Consider the following 21594-nt stretch of genomic DNA (forward strand, 5'->3'; position numbering starts at 1 on the left):
TTTATAGACCTATATTCCCTGGGTTTCATAGACTTTTGGGGGACAAAAGGGGTTGGGAGTGGAAAAAGTTTAAGAAACTCTAGTATAGAACAGAGCTGGCATTAAAAACGAGTGTCACTCAAATGGAAAAGCCTTATTTTCTATGGTACACACAAGGGTTAACAACCCATATGTGGACAAACACACTTGAACGCAAACTTTAACCTCATTAGCTGGAATTGCCCTTTTAAACACAGCTCTTAAGAAATTCATAACTAAAAAAAAAAATAGATCCATTAAACCAAAACAAAATTTAAAATCTTCACTAGGACAAAATGTTCCTCATAGAAAACTCAGCAATCAAAAATACACTGGGAAAGGGGGCTGTAGCATGGTACAGAATTTTAAAACTCTTCCCCCAGACAGAAACACGGAGAAATGCATGCATGGCACGCTGGTGATCGGAGATGAGAGGGGGAAAAACAAAACAAGCGTGAGACCCCATGACACACCAAATCTGTTTGGCGAGCACTGACGAGTCACGATCGTGAGGAGGTGCGGAAGCAGACCCCTCCGTGGTGGCCTGTGTGAACCTGTGCACTTGCTCTGAGGAACAGGTTGGCACAGGCCAGGCCAGCTGGCGGCTGGAGCGCTCTGTGAGTCAGCACTTCCGCCTTGGAATGACTTCCCTGATGCTCTCAGGGGAGCCAGGCAGGATGGATGGCAATGGCGGACTGCCTGACATCTGGTGTGGCCGAGACTCGGGACAGCAGAGGACTTGCCGTCAATACGGGCAAGGGACTGTGCTTTCACACAGATGTGCTTGCAAAACAATATGGGGTAAAAAAAAATTGAGTTTGAGAGTTTGCCGTTAAGCATGCAAATGTAACCCATGTGTGATTTATGAACACAGAGGGGGAGAGAGAAAGGGAGTGAGCACGGCACAGAGACAGACTGGAAGACTATGCCCCAAATTCATGATTAAGGCTCCCTCAGGAGGAAGGAAGGACCATATGAATCATAACAGGAGGAGTTTTAGCTTTGGTGAAAATGTTTGGTTTCTTTATTTGAGAAAATTCGTGCAAATATGAGAAACTATCAACATCTGTTAATTCTGGTGGGTGGCTCTTACGTTCTCTGCATTTTTAATTACTGAAAGGGAGCAGGGATCCCAAGGATAAAACAATTAAAAATTCATCATGTCAAAAAAAAATCATCTATGCTACTGTTCATCGTGGGCCTACCTCCCCCTGGGGCAGGGCAGACCAAGAGTCCCGGGAACGCAGACAGGGCGCTGAGCTGAGGCTCTCCCCTCAGTGTGTCGCCGGATTTGCCCCTACAATTTCTAAGACAGTCCTCATTGTCCAAGGAAGAAAGCTGTGCTTCGAGAAGGTTAAATGGTTTTCTGGTGCTCTACGGAGGTTTTGAACCTGAGCTTCACTCTACATCACAGATGGCAGGAGGAATTTTGGGCAGACAAGGAAGCAGATGCTAAAGGACAATGAAAATAGAGTGTGGGTGACACAGGTGATGATCTGCTTGGATAAACAGCTCAACGACCCTGTGCAGAGAGAAGTATTCTCTCACAATTACATCCATTTATCCATTTGTTGGGATGGAGTGCGTGCCATGACAACTCACAGGAATCAATCCTCCCGCCGTGTTGGTCCTGGGGATTGAACGCTGGTCCTCAGACTTGGCAGCAAGCACCCTTACCACTGAGGAAGCTGAGCCAGCCCCGTTAAATCATTGCCAACCAAACCTCGATTTTAAGGTTGTTGGATGCTCTCTTGTTTTGTTGTTTTGTTTTTTCAGTACAGGGGAATTGAACCTATGAGCTCATGCATATGAACAAGAGAAGGACTCTTACCACGGAGGAAAACAAGGGGCAGTGGAGAAAGATTCCAACACACAAGGGCTGGGTAAGGCACCTTCTCTGTTGAGGGATGCCTCAACCCCAGGCTGAGGTCGTGTATTGCCAGGGGGACCTGCTGGAATGAGAAGCTCACAGAAAGCCTGTGCTTGCCTCAGTCAGGTCTGTACCTTCATGATGTCCTCCCCACTGTAGGTAAGGCTACCCAGAATCCCCTCTGTTCTGGGTCCTAGCACTTTCTGCAACCTCCCAGACCTGGTCTCCCAGAGTGCCTCAGACACACTCATGGTTCCTGAGTTGCCTTAGGTCAGTCAGTTACCCTTTGTGTGCTAGGCTTGTTCCTACACAAAGCTGAGAGATCTAGGAAGCAGAAGAGAGGCAACTGGCAACAGAAGGGCTCAGACTGAGGGAAGAGACAAGAGCTGTCCCCTCCTGAGGTAGATAGCCCATCTACAGCACCTAGACCTGAGAGGTTGTGGAGAGTCCCCAGGTAGCTTCTGAAGATCGTGAAATGTCACAGCAAGCTTCCAACAGCGCCACAGAGACTGGATGCTCAACAAACAAGAACATAACTAGTTTGGGGCTTCAGGCCAGGTGTACAAACAGTGCAAGCTGAGTAGTGAGGCTGGCAGGGTGTGAGGGAATGGTCGGCCATAGGCACAGACACCTGGCTGGTTAGCGGGGATTCTAAACACCAATCTACGAGACAGACAGAGGCAGAAGCCCCCGACTAAGAAACAAACTCAAGGGCGGAGAATAAATCCATCACGGTACGTGTATATATGATATGCCTGGGCTCCAATCAAGTATGCGTCCAGATGTCACCTGTTGATAAAGAGGCCATTACAAACACAAAGGCACCTTGCTTGGCGGTGGGAGCGGACCTGGTGCATGCATGGGCAGTGGTGGTCAGGGTGGGATGGAGAGTTAGAAGACAGAGTTAAAGATTAAGGTGAGAAGGCCTGGGCAAGCACTCAGCTGACTGCTGTCGCACAGGCTACCCCCTGGCTTGTCTGTCTGTGGAAAGGCTGCTGTCTTTCATGATAGGATAATGACCGCAATGAGTGTAACAGTCCTGCTACCCGAGAGCCTGTTCTGCGACAGTTTTACTCTATGCGTTCAGTTGCTGGGTAGTATAGCAACCGTATGAGGGAAGGATGATTACCTTAAAGAAGCAGCCATTGCGACAGAAAGGAGCTAACATATAAGCCTGGGTGCCATGAGAGCTGGGCTTTGAGTTCTAAAGCCCATGTCACCAACAGGTTCTACTAGCACTCCAACACTCCTAAGAGCGTTTTGGCTTTCCCCATCTGTGACTCCATTGGTCTTGGTGATGTGCCCACCACTCCCAGGGTGGATGGCATCCATTGGTAGTCTTGGGGGTCAGGAGGAAGTCCTAAGCCACAGGAATGCAAGCTTTCCATATCTAATTCTCAGCTCTAGAGCTCTGCTAACCCCCCGGGAGACATTGATTATCCTCCAACTGCCTCAGTTTCCCTTACTGAAGCACAGACTAAGCAGGGCATGCCCAAGGGCTCATGGGAAGTGCGTGCGTTCTACCTGGGATGACCAGTGAGTTTCAAGAAGCCTCCCTATGGAAGCTTTGCTCAAGGGGGCAAAATGGAGCTGTGGTTAGAAGCCTGGCTTTGACTCAGGTGGGTCAGGGTGTGAATCTAACCCCCACGCTAGCTGTGACCTCTCAAGCTCTCATTCAAATCTCCCTCTGCCCAGTCCCAACTCTTTCAATCTCAGGTGTCCCAGTATCCTACCTAAAGTCAGACTCACCACCAGGCAGCGGATGCTGTAGTGAGTGTCCTAGGGGGTAGAGTGTCCCAGTGCAAGAGTGTCCCCAACTGGTGCGGCCCCAGCCCACAGCCTTGTAGCAGAATTCACCTGGGCTGAGTCAGTCCCTGGCTTCCTGAGAGATAACATAGGTCTAGCCACCCTCACTGTGAGCAGCTAGGGACTGGAGGATGGAGAGGACCCAGCCGCTGGGTCCATGAAGCTGCCATGTCGCTAGTCTCGGTACCTTCAACCTAAACAGGTGCTCTTTGGGGGAAGGGTCAGAATAATGTGAGCTCGGTGGTTACACCGAGTGTGAACCACTGCATGTGCCCCCCGCTCCAGGTATCCTTGTTCACACCTCAGTTTTCCACTCTGTAAAAAATGACATGATAGGGACACTGTGAATTGAAGAGAGGAAGCAGCCTGCAAAGTGCTCAGCAGCCAGGCCAGCGCCAGCAGCCAGGCCAGCATTAGTACAAAGAGCTACGACTCCACGGGAGGGATGGGGGAGGGGTTGTGCCCGAGTAGCAGTTAAAGAGTTTTGCTAAACTCTTTTTCTTTCTTGCTAAAGAACTCTTCTTTAGAAGCACTCAGATCTTCCCGCATATTTGTTGAGGCAAATCCCATTAGCACTGGTGCCATTTCCCAACTTTGAGCCTCCCATAGAAGCCTGTGATCTTGAAGTACTGACAAGCCAGCCCAGTCACCGCGGGTCAACACCCACCAGCAGCTCAGGCCTGTCTTTCACAGAAAGGAAATTAAAAACTTGAACTCTGATTTTGAATGTTGATCTGCTCCAGCACAAGAAAATGTAAACTCAAGGGTTTTTTTTTTTCCCCATGAAGGGACGCAGAATGCCATGGTTGACTGCTGTCCCACTACACACAGACACACACACACAAACACACACACACACACACACACACACCACACACACACACACACACACACACACACACACAAAGAGAGATCATTGTTAAATGAATGTACCCACAATAAAACAGTTTGCCCCTCAAAGCTGCTGTCATTCTCTCCTGTAGAAGGAGGAGGAGGAGGAAGAAGAGGAGGAGGAAGAGGAAGAGAGGAGGAGGAGGAGGAAGAGGAGGAGGAAGAAGAGGAGGAGGAAGAGGAGGAGGAAGAGGAGGAGGAAGAGGAAGAGGAGAAGAAGAGGAAGAGGAGGAGGAGGAGGAAGAGGAGGAGGGGAGGAGGAAGAAGAGGAGGAGGAAGAGAAAGAGGAGGAAGAAAAGGAGGAAGAGGAAGAGGAGAAGAAGAGGAAGAGGAGGAGGAGGAAGAGGAGGATGGGAGGAGGAAGAAGAGGAGGAGGAAGAGGAAGAGGAGAAGAAGAGGAGGAGGGGGAGGAGGAAGAGGAGGAGGAGGAAGAGGAGGAGGAGGAGGAGGAGGAGGAGGAGGAGGAGGAACAGCTTACCAAGCACCACACCTCTGCTAACAGAGCCCTGGCTCCATTTAGGAGGTCACAGAGACCAAGAACATTCTGAAGAGAGACTCCCCTAGTGCTTTAAATATCACCCTCCTTAGCTTCAGCTGAGACTTCAGGAAGAGTAAGAGGATGAAGAGAAGGTGAGAGAGGAGGGGGGAGAGGAGGAGAAGAGATGGGGAGAAGAGAGGGGGAAGAGGAAAGAAAAGGAAGAAGAGGGAGAAGAGAGTGGAAGAGAAGAGAAAAGGGATGGGGATGAGAAGAGATAAGAAGGATAGAGAGAAAGGGAAGAAGGAACGAAAGAGACGAGAAGGAGCAGGGGGATGCAGGGAAAGAGACAAGGGAGATGAGGGGCAGAAAGAGGGGGTAGAATAAGGGAAGAGGAAGAAAGGTTAGATAGTGACGCAGAAGGGAAGCAGGAAAGAGAAACAGCAGACCAGGAGAAATCCTCAAACTACGTATTCAAATGAGGACCAAACCCACAAAGATGTCAACAAAGCCCCAGAGCTGAGTTGGGATAACTAGCAAAAACCAAGTGCTCCCTTGTCAGTCCAGGGGAGCAGCACGGAGTAGGCTACCTGGAGGGAAACCATCTGAGCTACGGACAGGTCATTTGAGAAAGCTACAGGGAGGGGATGTTCTTCACCCAGCATGCCATTGAGCAGAACAGGTTCCCTAAGTGGACAAGTGAACGGATGGGCTTGCAAGTGAGCCTGCTGGTACTGCGTCCTTTACAGAGCCTGTCACATGTGTTTCATGTCTCCCACGACATCTGGTAATTTGTGGAACATCTTTTCTCTCCGCTGAAAGATCATCCACATGCTGGCAAGAACTTGCCTGTACTGTCATCATGGAGTCCTTAGAGTCTAGCCCAGCACTGGGAATAAGTAGCTGCTCAAGAAATGCTCATTGACTCGTGAGCCATGGATAGATAACATGGAGGGAGGCAGAAAGAAACAGCCTCAGAGGGGCGTGGACTCTTGCTGTGGGCTTGGAAGGCAGCTGCCTGCTTTGTCCCTTGCAATTGCAGGCACGTCTACAGATACAGTTACCTTTACTTTTACCTCGGCTTCCTGTTTGGGAGGTCAAGGCCCAAGGGTAGCCCAATGGCATTGCATAGTTCGAAAGCCACTGTACCAGCTGGTTTTGTGTCAACTTGACACGACCTGAAGTCATCAGAGAGGAAGGAGCCTCAGCTGAGGAAATGCGTCAGGAGATCTAGCTGCTTGCAACTCTTTTATTTTTTAATTAGTGATCAGTGGAGAGGGCCCAGCCCACAGTGGGTGGTTCCATCCCTAGGCTGGTGGTCCTGAGTTTTATAAGAAAGCAGGGTGAGCAAGCCATGTAGAGCAAGCCAGTAAGCAGCCTCCCTCCATGGCCTCTGCATCAGCTCCTGCCTCCACGTTCCTGCCCTGCATGAGTTCCTGTCCTGGCTTCTTTCGGTAATATACGGCACCATGGAAGTGTAAGCTGAATAAACCCTTTTCTTCCCGACTTGCCTTTGGTCATGATGTTTCATCGAAGCAACAGAAACTTAAGACAGCCATGCATGGTGGACCGAGGGCGCGTCTCTCAGTTCACAGATGGTAGTGACAGAGTGTGACAAAGTGACAAGTGGTTGGCTGTCACCAAGGGTCAGGGAGCCTGTCTTTCCTCTTTCCTGCTAGGGTGAGGCTTCCAGAACAGTGGGATTAGGCACGGTACCTACTGCTTCAGTGTGCGTTGCCTGGCACGCCGAGATTCCCTGGACAACCTTCACGGTGGTATTGCCTGAGGCCCTGGAGGTGTCACTCAGAGCAGCTGAATTATGATGACAGCACCTAGGGCCCTGGGCATGCTCTGTGGAGGCATACAAGGATAAGTAACCACCCCTTGTTCACTGGGTATCCTCTGACCTAGGCCCAGGGTTGGCTCTGTTTACCGGCATCACCTGACACTGCTAGGATTTACTACACGGGTCGACTTGGTGGTTACACGTGTAGTCCTCAAGAAGCAGCCTTTGGAGCGGCCCCCACTTCACCACACTGGATCATGGACTAAGGAAGCCATAAAAACAATGAATGAATGGCTGCCTTCCAGGAAGAGAGAGAATAGCTTGTTCCCATGGCTTAGGGAGTTTGCATTCCATTCAGATTGGAGTGGGGCAAGGAACCACAAGGAGTCCTTGCATGGGAATGGAACAGGGGTCACCAACAGGCATGCAGAAGAAAGTCACCAACATGGCAGAGAGAGGCTGAGACAGAGAGCCCAAACCGTAGCCCCGGTTTATAGTTATGAAGCCTGATTCCACAGAAACTCCATAGTGATCCATACTTGAGACCTGCTCATAGCCTGCAGAATCCCTGTGTCAGAGGCTGGGGACCCATCCTATTCAAGGGCCCTCAGCTGTTGGGTGTCTTCTGAAGAGCTGCTTAGTCTAAGGGAGGAGACCTGGATTAGCTCCCGCCCCCTGGAGAATGGTATCCTATGGCCTGTTGATATGGCTGGCCCCCTTGAAGTGAGGTCAGTCAACTCTGAGGGGTGTTCCAGCTTCTATGTTTTGTGTGATCAGCTATGGCTGTGACTTACATGGCAAATACATCCAAACTCAACTTCTCCTTTCTGTTCAGTGCTGTACACATGAGTAGATACCAGGACCACACCTCAACAAACCCTTCACGGGTACTTTAGTTAAGTCTCCTCCAGAAAAATACAAATTAAACACCCAACGGACATTTTGGAAATCACAAAAATCCAACTAGAGTTCCAGCTAGGCCAATGATATTAGTTCCCGTCATCCTGGTTTTCTCTCCACTGAGAGAACAGAGAAAGAGGAGCCTTATTCCCCACCACAAGTGGACACCTGCTGGGCGAGGATGCTGTTGATTCTGGCTCCAGGTTCCACCCTTCCTCTGCTCCACGACTCTAAGCAAATCTTTTCAGTTTCCTCATTTGTAAAATAGGACTCGGACTTCACGGCGGGCTGCTGAGCACACCCACATATAGAGGAAGTTCTAGAACATGATCTACCCATGCACCAGGCATGGTAGAACTCAGCTATAGCCATTTTGCAAGGTGCCTCAGTAACTTCTCAACTCCTGTAGGGACCATGAGTGCACTGGCATGTGGCCTCCTGCTTCTCATATTGATGACAGCAGGGCCAGCACGGGAACCTAAGTCCATAAAGGCTGGCTCTCCTGCTGCCTCGCTTCTCACAGCCGGGTCTGTGGAAGCTTTCAGAATGAAAGACGCTGCTATTAGGCAAAGTGTCTGAAATTTTCTTATCACCAATTCAGATCATCCAGGAGCACGGCATTTCCATAAATCAGCCAGCCACAATGGACCTGCCCAGGCACACCACCATGATGACAATAATGAGTGTGTGTGTTTATGCAGCGCCTTTGTTCTGCAAAGTGCTGAACAATTGGCAATCATTAACTCATTAATCCTGCAACTGCCCTGAAAGACAGGCCCAGGCTGGAGCCTTTTCCCCTCAATAGGCAGGGAAATGAGGTGGGGAGAACTGACCTCTGATTCTGTGCTGGGCTATCGCTCAAGGGCTTTGCAAATAGGAACTCACTTGTAACTTGGGGTAGGTAGGAAGGTATTGGTTGCAGACCATAGTCTGAATATAATCTTACCTAGCCAGGAACACGTTGAGATTTGACTGCCAATGCAGTTATGTTAGGAGATGAGTAAAGTGTCCAAGAGATGGTAGAGGATGTCTAAGACTTGGAGGTGAACCCCATGAATGGATTAGACCCCGTCTCATATAAATTCCTACTCCCAGAGGACCAGGTGAGGTAACGTGAGTGTTCACATCAAGCTATGATCTACCCTAAATTATATGAGCTAGGTAAACAATGGTTTTCCTCAGACTGTGCCTTGCCTTCACAGACTCCATTTTACAAGCACAATTTTGAGGGTGACTCTGCACCCGGGGAGACAGGTAAACAGTTCTATCTGTCCAGCACATGCAGCACAGACTGACGGGAGAAGAAAGGCTCCCACCCTACAACTCACTGGGGTGAACTGAGTTACAGAAACAGATTTCTCTACTGAAACCACTGCAGGAAACCAGGGTGGAGAACCCATCAGACACACGAGACTGAGAGAAGAGTGTAACACCCTTACCAACCCATGAGGAAACGGACAACCAGTACTGATACGGCCCCAGCCATGCAGCTACCACCTGACTGAAGGACACACAGAGAACTCGTATGTGCCCCAGGCTTCGGCGTGACTACATCTCTGTTGTTGACCCATCTGGACTTGCTGGCCTTCCATCCACGATGACCTGGTCCCAATCTTCTCTTCACTTCCCTCTCACAGCTCAACTCTGACCCCAGAGTGGCTTCTTCATCTAGGTTAGGGGCTCAGTCCATTTATTTCCTCACTCCCAATAGAGACCACTCTGCATTTCCACCAGTTTCTTAGCTTTGGAATTTTAGGCCTATTGGAAGCCCCTTGCCTCTTTAACACTGTGTAGTCCGTCTGCAACTTACATATCAATAAATGATGGGTGGATAGATAGCGATAGATACACTTATTGTGTGATATTAACATATGGTCTGAGAACAAATAGTAATAATTAAGATCAGAATAAAAATTGTGTTCACTTGAGCCGGGACTGTCAAGGAAACAGCACTGGGCAAGCAGCAGCCGCTGACACTGCCGTGAATTTGTTATTATTCAGTAACATATGGTGCGGTAGAAAGACCCAGGCATGTCTTTCTACATCCTGACATTGCACACTCACAGGACAGAGACCGCCTTTCCTGCCTTGCTCTTTTCACAGCGCGCCTCGCCTCTCTGTTAGCTGCCACGCATGAATCCCTCAGCATAAACCAAACAGATGCCTTCATGACCAAGCGGCTATTCTCTTCCGTCATCAGAAACAGGTGTCCTGAGATAGTGATGGTGACCCAAAGACTAAGACCATATCCCATCCCCCGCTTCACAGAGGAGGAGACTGGAATCAACAGAGGTGAAGGAACTTGACAAAGGAACTAGCAAAGACTGGAACCACGATCCACGACGCCAGGCGGGCTGACTCTGAAGCCCTGTACCATGACACCTGCCCAGATGCGGTGCCCCTGTCAACACAATGCTAGCTCCGGTCAACAGAAAGACAGAGGTCCATTGTGGAGCCTGAGCTCAGGATAAAGGACAGCAGGGTGCAGGTCACAGGCTGGGCCACATGTGCAGGAGATAGTAGGCAAAGACCAGAACCTCTGACTTTGGAGAGGCATTTGTCTGAAGGTTCATCTTGCTTCAAAGCCACTGAAGTCACCTAGAGTTTAGTCTGAGTGAACTTCAGCGTCCCCTTGACATGGGCTGGAGAAGATGAGAAGCACCTTGGTAACGATGAGGGGAAAGGTGAGATCCAAGCAATGGCATGAAGAGTGACCCGATGTCTTCTCCATCTCAGAGACCCACCCACTCTGGAACGAATGAATCCACAGAGCTTCTCCACTTCGTGCTCCCTCTTCTTTCTCTCTGCCCCTTCCTTCTCTGTTCTGCTTTTTGTTGTTATTTTTTGTTTGCTGCTTTCTTTGTTCATTGACATAGAGTCTTATCTCTCTACATAGCCCAAGACTGGCTGGAATATACCCAAGCTGGTCTTGAACTTAAAATCTTTCTACCTCAGCCTAGGAAATGTATGTATTGCCATATCTAGCTCCAAGATCTTCTCTAAAGAAGCCAACCGTTCGCCTCAGCCTTGGTTAACACCATCCAGTGTCTTTCTATGTCACTCCCTGGGGCTGATAATAAAACCCCCATGGGACGCCATATTGATCCACTTCTGTCCACAACACACTGAGCCTTTTGGTCCCTGTAACATACTTAGCCTTGTTCCAAGGAAGCCACTTCTGTGTGTCAGCTGGAGGAAGCCCCAGTCTGTTCTAGATTTTTCTACACTAATTCTCTTCCCGATCTTATCACTGGCTGACTCATACTTGTTGCTGTCTACCTTTGTTTGTTTTTATTTTTATTAGAAGTCAAGCTCCGAGTCTGAGTACTTGATGCGTGCTTTGGTAAAGATGCCACGCCCTGCCTGGGAGAGCCGCTCGGTCCCCACACGTAACAACCAACACCACGGAGTGCTTATTACAGGAAATCTCTCCGGGGTTTGCAGAAGGAGAGCCTTTCATCCTCCCAACCCCCTGAAGGGGTTCTTCCCACTATCATCCCCATTTTACAGGCAAAGGAACTGAGGTAGAAAAGCTGATACCGTGTGCCTAAGTTACACACTTGTTATGGGTCAAATGCCTGATCCGCACCAAGGTTTCCTTCCTGCCTTTGGACTCAGCCCAAACTCCTTAAAATAAGAAAACATAGCAGCCTGCTATGCTCTAACTGTCCCAGTTCTGCCTTCCATCCTTTGATGTGTATAGTAGGTAGCAATCCTGGAGAATCTTCTGGAAGTCCTTGTCTTCTTTGGTCAGCCACTTGCCTTAGCTGCTCTTTACCTTACCCAGCATTCACTTCCCTGACCTACTTGCTCCTCTCTCATCTTTTAGGGTCCAGCTCAGGATATACCTTCAAAGCATGAGACAAAATAAAACTTTCTTCCCTGAGCCACTTTCTTCCCTGAGTGGGTGTTTTGTCCCAGCAACAAACACACACACACACACACACACACACACACACACACACACGCTCACACTCATGCACGCACACACACACTCACACTCTCTCTCACACTCATGCACGCATGTGCACACACACATGCACGCACACACGCACACACATGCATGCATGCATGTACATACTCATGCACACACACACACACACAAGCACACGTGCATGCCCTTAATAATTCAATATATGATAAACTGTTACATACACATTAGGAAATAGATATTTTAAATGTATATGTGCACATATGCACAGAGTTCATTGTAAAATAAACACATAGTTCGTTGTAAAATATATAAAAACAAAGTACTCAGTCTAAGAATTTAATAGGAAGACATGGTCTGGAATATTCCTTTGGTCCTGTAGCACATCCTGCACTCTTGGTTTGGAAACCGGAATATCAGCTTGGCTTGGCATGAAAGGAAAAAGTGCAAACCCAGGAAGAAAGGCATCCCGACAGGAGATAATTAAGGCAGGCACCCAACAGTGATCTGTCCAGTGACTCAAGGCACAGGGTTCTGCAGATGCAAGGTAAGGCTGCTTACCCAGTGAAACAGGTCATTTCCTAATTGTGGGCCTCAGTTTCTCCATCTGTAAGCATGGGGTGTTGTCTAAGGCCCCTGGGGCTTCCTTGAGCCCAGAGCCCCAACAGGCACTGAAACCTAGGTTAAAGTTCTCTCTATCTGAAGCCTGCCACCGTCTCATGTGAGTAAAGGCCTCACTCAGAGTGAGATGTGTAGCTAATTCTGCAGTCAGTGCTTTCATTTGCTGGCCTTTTATTGACACTCTCTCTCTCTCTCTCTCTCTCTCTCTCTCTCTCTCTGTGTGTGTGTGTGTGTCTTTCTCTGCTTCTCTCTTTCTCTGTCTGTCTGTCTTTCTCTCTCTGTGTATCTTTCTCTGCTTCTCTCTTTCTCTGTCTGTCTGTCTGTCTGTCTGTCTGTCTGTCTGTCTCTGTGTGTGTGTACATGTGTGCAAGCACATGGTTTTATGTGCAGAAAAAAATCACAAATAAAGAAACCAAAGGCACAGCTAATGCTAGCAAATTATGCAGAGACTCGGGAGTGTAATGAGATCCATAAAACACTGAAATGAGAGCTCTCAACCTTTCATAATCGTTGATGATAGAACACAAAACAGCAGACCAGTGACGCCCGTTCGTAAATCCCAGGCCTGTTCACCGGCACTCTGATCACAACTGAGGCAGGGAGGTTAATGTGTCATTCTGTCCCTCGGCAGATAAAGGCAGGTCCTTTAGCTACGACAGGTAAATCTCAGCATCACACCACACAATGCCAGGGCTGCCAGGAACCCGAGAACTCTGTTCTGCTATATGTGGGAGGAGGAGGGATGGGGGTGCCGGGGTGACTGTGAGCAAGGAGGAGAGTGAAGGCCCAAAGGCAACACTCCCTAGCAGGCTGTTAAACCATTCCTCATTCTGGAAAGATCCATACGCTCTATAGGGAGATCCATCTTTGTCATGTGACTCCCATTGTCCCAGCAGAGTCTGAGTGTTGATGCTGCACTAGGTGGGATAACCACTGTTTTCCCAGCATAACAGTTCGTCTACTCTTCTGGGAGCCCTGTGGAATGACATCACTGTCACCCTCATTGGAAGGGAAAATAGAAGCCGAAAATCTTAGCGACTTAGCCTAGGCACTGAACAGGCAGCTGGTACTCCTAGGACACCAGTTTCACAGTTCTGATGCTTACCCACACATCACAATACTTGTCATTGGTACCATTTACTCAATTCCTTCCAGTACCTTCCCTAATCTATGTACTGTAAGTAGAAGCAGCTTTCATGTGCTGGGGAGTATCCCAGATACTCCTGTTGTACCTCCTCCCAGGAAGCCGGATGCTTGTCTACAGGGCAGGGCACGTAGCCAATACCTGCCAGGGAATATTGTCATAGTAGCAAAAGACTATGCTCACACCCAAAGTCAGAGGTAGCCAGCTGTCATGCACAGTCAGGCTGGCAAACTAAAGGGGAACCGGAGAGAAGATTAGCCAGAATCAGTAAGTTTGAGGGGGATAAAACCCTGTCAAAGGACCACAGGTGTCAAGATGGGACCCTGAGAGAGGGACAGACAGGCTCCTTTAGGAGGAGTGATAGTCCTGAGTCCAGTGATCCTGTCCTCTGAACCCTTTAAAAACTGCAGCTCCTGGCCTGTAAAACAAGGTTGATAATAGTGGCCAACTTGGAGAGTGCTCAAAAAGAAGAAACACAGTCATAAGCTGTGTTAAGGCCAGGACCCAGCATACAGGAGGGACCCTGAGTGATACAAGTTGTTGTTGGTGCAGTACAGTTCTGCTAAGTGCAAAGACAGGGAGAGAGAATGAGTAGGTAACGTCTAATGAGGAAACAATAACATCACCTCTCAATCTTTGGGGGACATGAGGTTGACATATCACATGGATAAGCCAGAGTGGGGGAGGGAGGGAGGGAGGGAGGGAGGGAAGGAGAGAGAGAGAGAGAGAGAGAGAGAGAGAGAGAGAGAGAGAGAGAGAGAGAGAGAGACTGCTGCTGAGACGCAGGCATTTTCTGGACAAGAACTAGGGCCAAATCATCTGCCATTCTAGCCCCTGGCATTGGTTTTGCACGAAGGGAGCGCTCCACGAATGAATGAGAGATGTCCCAGTGGCTGGATTTCCTGACATCTGTAAGGACCTTATACTCCTTCCTCTCTTGATTCACCCAGTTCCCTTTTATTTTTCCAGTGACAATTCATTGCTCTTCTTCCAATGGATCTCTAGCTTCTATTGTGTATCACAGTCCTTCTGGAGAGCTAGGAGGTGTTAAAGGGAGTCTAAGATCGAGCTATAATTTGAAGCAACCAGACTTAAACAGTGAATAATTGAAACATGAAGTATTTATCACCCTTGGCCACCTCTCACTGCCTACGCCAAACAAGCAAGGTCTTTCCCTTGTCCTTGTGAGCTGTGAGTGAGATCCTAATTTCGTTCACATCTTTGCCTTGCTTATTCCCAAACCATCCAGTCCTCAATAAGCATTCAGCAAGGAAGACCCGGGTGTAGTCTATCAGCATAGGAAGTAGCTGTTTATCTAGCTATGAACAACAAAACACCACAACAGAATCAAAACAGAGCCTGTCATCTGAAGGTCACGTCCAGCTGGTCATCACCACCAATGGCTCTTCCCAATTCTTCCACCTGCCCATGCTGATCCTGCAAGTCGGAAGACATTTCAATGGGGAATTAAGGGAGAGGCCATAAAGTGCGTTGGGTTGCCCAAGGATTAGAAAAGAAAATGGAGATTTGCAAGGGAGGCACTCCAATGGGATCTATGATGTGCTCATGAGTGGCCCATGGGCTCCCTGGGGCAGGGACAAGTGACAGCAGCATTGTGTGGAGGAAGAAGTTGGGTTGTGGTGAATTCTCAGTGCAGAACTCAGCCCGCTTTATAGTGTGTTACAGAGAAGAGTTGTCTCATTAGAGTTGGCCTGAGTTGGTACCTGCAGTAGGGGCTCTTATTATCTCTACATCAATGGATGATGGATGTGGGCTTCCTAGGGAGGGATGTTGCTGGTTCAAGGTCTCTCCTGAATAGGGCAATTTCCAAAGAAAGCTGAATTGGGGCGAGGGGGCATATCAATCATTACTCCAGGAAGGAGCTTCAAGTGGCACCTTGAGTTAGGACAGTCTTGGAGCTAGCCACACAATCTTTCTTTCCTTCAGTGAAGAGCTAAAACACAAGAGGAGTGGTTGAGATGTTGACCTCTGGGTTCAGACAGGGCTCTCATGGAACGGCCACCCCATCTGTCTTTAAGTCAGTCAATAGATCTGCTACCACTGTCTCACACATTTAGCTCATGTCAGGTTGACTGGAACATTCCACACACCTGATACAGTGAGTGATACAGCACTTATTCCATCCATGCAAGGCCAAAACAACTTCAGCCAACCTTCCCCAAAGCCAGCTACGTATTCCACCCTAGGCCTTCCCTTGGGGACCAGGATAGAGTACACCCCCACTTTCCAGTGAGTTTGGACATGAGAGTGAGAAGAATCACCAAAGGAAAGATTCACCATGGGGAACAGCTGCTGCTGGGGTTTGAGCTGAACAGTGCCTGAGGAAAACACACAAGGAACTCTGAGCTATAAAGCCAAGAAGCCAGATACTCACAGCTATCTTCCTCTGTGAGGGTCTCCAAGCACTTGCTCTTTCTGTATGAAAAACAACAACAAAAACAACAACAATGCTTGCTGTCCCTGTGTTGCAGAAGGCTGGGTGGAGCAACATCAGTGAGAGAAAAAGATTCAATGTGGCTTCTTTAGAAAATGAGAAAAATGAGGGCACAGAGAAGTACACACGTGCACAGATAGGAAGGCCTGACCTTGGCCTTGGTGTGTGGAGGGTCCCAGGCCTGGAGCAAGAGGAGGAGAGAAAGGACCCAAGCTAGGCTTCAAAGCCAACCTCGGGGCAGGGAGAACCCTGCAGGGATCCAGAACAGACCTCATGTGTGAACAGCAGGGCCCAGGAATGTAGGCTAGACAACTAGGGCAGTTCTGGAGCCAGGCTACGTCTGCTGCCAATGCAGGAGAGTTGGAAGAGATGGACAAGGTAATAAATAGAGTTTTTCAGGAGGTCTCAAACCCTACTACGCAGCAAAGGGGTAAAAATGGGGATGAGATCGGAGAGTTGCTGCTGGCACCTAGGGCTGGCACCAGTGCCGTCCCCACCCACCTCTGTCACAGGAAACAGGACTCAAGTCTCAAGAGCTATTCACAACTAGGGTTTGGGGGTACAGTGTTGCTCACCTAAATCTCCTCTGACCAGGAGCATTCAATACCCCTGCCCCGAAGCCCTCTCCCCCTCAGAATTCCTAATTACTCAGCATAGCCAGGCTTCCATTTGCTGGGCTTTGAATTCATTTTTTCCGCAGATGTTTAAGGAACATGACTAGAAGACCCTGGACTGGGAGCTGGGAAGGATGCTAGGTGCAGGGTCACCCTTCTTTCAAGGACTCCATAGAGAGAAAACAGGGAGACATGTGGTCCAGACTCCTAGAATCCAAAGTTTGGTTTCATCTCTCTCTGGCTGTATGTCCGTGGTTGGGCAAGTTACACAAGTCTAGGGTCTCCATCTCACTTTCTTTATCTGAACAATGGCGGTGCTTGGAGACAGGGCTGTGAATGATGAAGTTGAAGAGGCAAGAGTGGCCCAGGGAAGGCCTCTTGGGAACATCAGGGCTGCCAGTTTTGAAGTATCAGCAACATGTCCTCGATTTGGACATGTTTTGGGAACATTCTCTTGAGTCTCATGGTGGCCCCACAAGGTGACCCCACAAGCACTCCATCAGTGTCTGTATAGAGTCCAACGCCAAGTGGGAAAGTGCCTTGTGGAACACCTGAAGCGGACACAGTCCGATGAGGTTGATGTGGATTTATCTCGTACTCAAAACACATTCTGGTTGATCACGTGCTCAACATTGACCCAGGACTGTGGTTCTCAAACGGAGGTGACTTGTTCCTCACCTACCCTACGGGACATTTAGCAATGTTTAGAGACATTGGTAGTTTTTTCCCATAGACTTGCATTATCTAAGAGGTAGAAATCAAGGATGCTGTTTGCCATTTAGCAGTGCAAGGAACAGCCCCAGAACAAAGAATTATCCAGTCCTAAATGTCAAGACTTCTAATAGCAACGTGCCGACAGATCTGATCTCATTCCAGGACAAGAGACAGACAATGGACAAATACATAACGACAAGTCCTCTAATGAGAAGCTACTAGGAAAAAATAACCTAGGAAAAGTGGTAGCTCATCAGAGACCCAAAGGAGGAGAGGCTGGAGGGATGTTATGTGCCCAATGTGAGGGGCAACGACCCTGGGTCGGGTGCACAAGGCCTCCTCAGGAACATGTCGAGGGATGAGGTCAGAGATTTACTATGGCAACCTGGCTACCTGAATCAACAGCTTAGGACTCCTGAGGACACAGGTCATTCTCAGTACCCAACTTCTTGGTGGCACACATTTTCTGGAACAAAACTGAAGAAGATGCCAAGCTGAAGTGCACTTTGGCTTAGTGGAGGTAGTTTCCTGTATTAGGAAATTTACATGAGACAAATTGTCCCTGCTTTGTTCTGGTCTGAGGCAGGAAATGAATTTGGATGTGCTGGCACTTCTGTCTTGTAATTGCTGGTTGGCATTCGTGCATTTGAGGAGAGAGTATCTAATGGCACACATCATGGGAGAGAGAGATGCAGGATACAAAGTGGTCCTGAGTACAACGTCAACACTGTCCTCTTAGCTCATAGAGAAGACAGACAAATCCATTGGTCCAACGAGTAGGTATGAAGATCACCACAGGACTCGGGATGATGCAGAGATGAATCAAATACAGACCGGAGTAGTAAAAGTCTTAAGTCATTGATCTAGCAACGTGAGGTAGAAAGTACCAATTGTCTCCAGGTAACAAAGGACTATGAAGCAGACAAGATGATTCGCCGTAAGGCATGGTGGTGGACAGCTCCCACCCACATGCCAGTTCTGATCAGGAGCGTGAAGAAGTCTTATCTGAATGTAGTGAAAAGAAGTTCTGTGTTCAATTATTTATGTCTGCCATGTGGCAGACAGATCGAGTATCCGAACTGTCTAAGCTTGAGTGGAGACCAAGTCAAACAAAATATACTCTGAAGAGTGAATTGTGTCCTTTCCCTGAAGATGTGACAGTGTCAGTGTGGAAACGGCAGCTAGCAGTTGAAACTTCATAAGCCACCGTGAATGAACATCTATTTACTCCTTCAGTGCTAGCTTGACAGAAGAGAAGGAAAGCTAAGTATTGTGACAAATACCTGTAATCCCAAGGCAAGCTTGAGCTACACAGAGATACTATTCCTCAAAAGCAGACCAAAGAACAAAAAATACTGTGCTATTAACACAGTAACATAAGAGAGAACCAGATATCACTGCTTCAAAACCAAAGGGTAATGGTTCAGAAGCAGGACAAGCTCTGGGCCTCTAAGTCAAAATCACTGCCCCATTTTCTGCTGCCCAGAGCAGACCATGTTCAAGCCATAGAGAAATGAAAGTTCTCCCTACACCTGTATTTATTTGCCAGCCAAATCTCTCCTTCTCCAAGTCTTCTTACCCCTACCTAGCCCTAGTCACAGGGTCGGACTGATTTCCTATATCTCCTTTGATGGGGGCCCTTCTTTAGGGTCTCTAAAGTACCCTATTAACTGGGCAGTCACTTGGAGATAGGGTTTAGTCTAGTTGATATGGCCAGGTTCCAGGATTCTCTGTCTGCTTGTTACTTAAGCTGGGATTGAGCCATAGATCTCAGAGTCCAGAAAGAGATGGGACCATGTTAGTAACACCACAGAGAACAGGGACAAGGGTGCTGTGATGTGAGGTGTAAGCTGTTGTTTGGTACACAGGCGATGGGATGGAGAGGTGGTTTCAGTCATAATCAGAGGATCGTAATCAGAGGGCTGCCATACTGGAAGAGGAACCCACCCTTCTTGGCCAGTGTGGAAAGTCAAGAGATATTACAGGTTCCACCAGCCTGGACTGATGGGGCTTCACGACTTAAGAAAGAAGACAGAACAGAGCCATGTTCCAGGGATCAAGCACTTACATAATAAAATTTGAAAAGGATAAAATCCATTTTTGAAGGACGGCCAAAGCAGCGCTTTGCAGAGCCAGCTGTGTGGTCCTTAAAGCACACTGATTCTCAGGACCCAAGCTGAGCAGTTCCACCACACTGCCAATCCCAGGGCCTGGCTGCCATGCCTTCTGTACTCCTCTCAATTCCTATAGCCAGAGCCTCCCCCAATCCCCCATTTTGAGAAAGGAGATAAAAGGAAGGAGTACCAAAAATAAAAACAAACAAACAAACAAAACAAACAAATAAACACACCTGGTCGTAAATCCATGTGTAGAAATGGCCAGTCCTGATTAAGTGTCTACCATGTACCAGACATTTGTCCCTAAGGCTGTGGGGGACTTGGTGAATGTGAAGGAAGGCAGGGAAGGAACTACAGCACGACTTTAGGAGAGCTGAAAGGAGTTCTGGTACACAAGTCAATAGCAAGCTTCAGGGGGCTTGTGTAGGACACCACAAGGGCATCCAGGCAAAGCTGTGTGGGAGTCATGAGCTTTCAGGTAGGGACAAGAGGCAATGACGTTTGAGGGATAAGGGTCAATGTGTCCTCCATGTATCACCTTGATGTGGACTGGGGAAAAGCGTTCACGCAGTCACCGCGGTGATGACAAGGATCAAAGGGAAAGTATCAGTCACCAAAGAGGTATGCTTTAAAATATTTTCTGTCATTTAATGCTTACCAGAGTCAGGGTTCAGAGCATCCTCGGCATTTTATAGAGAAATGGAGGTTCAAGTTCACATGGCCATTGAGTGAGAGCAGCAGAACCAAGCCCAGGGTCTTCTGACATCAGGTTCATGTTTGTTTATCAAGCCTCGCCCTGTCCTAGAACTACGAGCACCTTCAAGGTGCCCCTACTCAGAACAATTAGCACAGTAGAATGCATTGCCTTTTATTTTCTAAAAGTAAGATTTAACAGAGAGCCCAAGACAAAATGAAAAGGTTGGGGGAGGAGGACTTGTATATCAAGGAATGTGATCTAAGCTAAAGATGAAGGGGGGGGGGTGCTGGAGAGACAGCTCAGAAGTTAAGATGACCTGTTTCCCTTTCAAAGGGCCCTAGTTCCATTCCTAGCACTCACGTTGGGCAACTCACAACCACCTGTAACTCCAGCGCCAGTGGTTCTGACACTCTCCTCTGGTCTCTAAGGCCACTAGCATACACACATGTGTAAATAAAAATGAATCTTTTGTTAAAAAGTTAGATAGAAGCTTGGTAAAAGAAAGATTTAATGATATTGTCTAGCTCCCTGGATGAATCTGGATCCTTTCCATATATCACAGAGAAATGGATATGAAAAATCCACACATATATCTTGGAGTGCCAGGGTCTTTCCCTAGCGTCCATGAAGTCCTAGGTCTGATCCACAAAGTCCTGAGTATGCAATAAAAATGCAATGTTGTGTTGCATGCCTATGACCCCAGCACTCGAGAGGTAGAAGAGGAGGATCGGGCATTTATGACAAACCTCAGATGTAATTTAAATTCAGGTCCAGCCTGGGCTATATGAGGCCAAAAGAGAACAAACACGTAGGTGCAAGAACTCTAAACAGGAGGAAGCATGAGAGAATGTCTTTGTGGACTTATAAAGTCTTCCTAAATTAGATCCCTGAAGCACAGACTGAAGAGAAAAATCGTGTGGATGGATTTAAATAATCAACATTAAGGGTTTATGCTCAACGGAAGGCACGGAGGACACATTAAGCAAGAAGCATTAGTGACAAAGAATTACAACACGACAAAGGATTTATATCTAGCTATACGTGAGCTTCCAATCAACTGACAGCAGAGGTAGGAAATGGGAAGGGGAAATGGCTGAGGGATATGAATGGGAAGATTACAAAACAGGAAGTAAGAATGGTCAGTGAGTATCTAACGATGCTTAAACCCATCACCAGCAATGGGAGATGCAAAAATGAAGTCAACCACGAGAGTCCATATCCGAGTCTGTACTGGATATGGACTGAGAAAATCAGAAAGCAATCGCCAACAGTAAGTACACAGAAACAGTTACAAACAAGCCCAGTTCTAGGTGTGGAGCAGAGAGAGCCTCAAGGGGACAAATGAAAGGCTCTTCATGTCAGCTCTTCATGTCTGTCGTGGTGGGGAACTGAAGGTAACAAAGAATGGACAGACACAAATATGGTGGAAGCTTACTGTGTGACAGTCATCAGATCCATTTGCCAACTGGCTTCAATGTCTCCTCCTGTGAGATTCCTGATGGGGTGCCATTCCAACCCCTTATGAAGGTGGGGATGGCCATGTGATTCTTCTAGA

The 21594-nt window shown here is 48.1% G+C and overlaps 1 protein-coding gene across 2 annotated transcripts in view; it reads right to left on the minus strand.

The window, feature by feature from the left end:
* Nucleotides 1-21594, minus strand: part of Abtb3 (ankyrin repeat and BTB domain containing 3) — a 278860-nt gene that overhangs the window by 211396 nt on the left and 45870 nt on the right.

The sequence above is a fragment of the Rattus norvegicus genome, chromosome 7 (assembly GCF_021556685.1).
Source record: "Rattus norvegicus strain SHRSP/BbbUtx chromosome 7, alternate assembly SHRSP_T2T, whole genome shotgun sequence".
NCBI classification, from domain to species: Eukaryota; Metazoa; Chordata; class Mammalia; order Rodentia; family Muridae; genus Rattus; species Rattus norvegicus.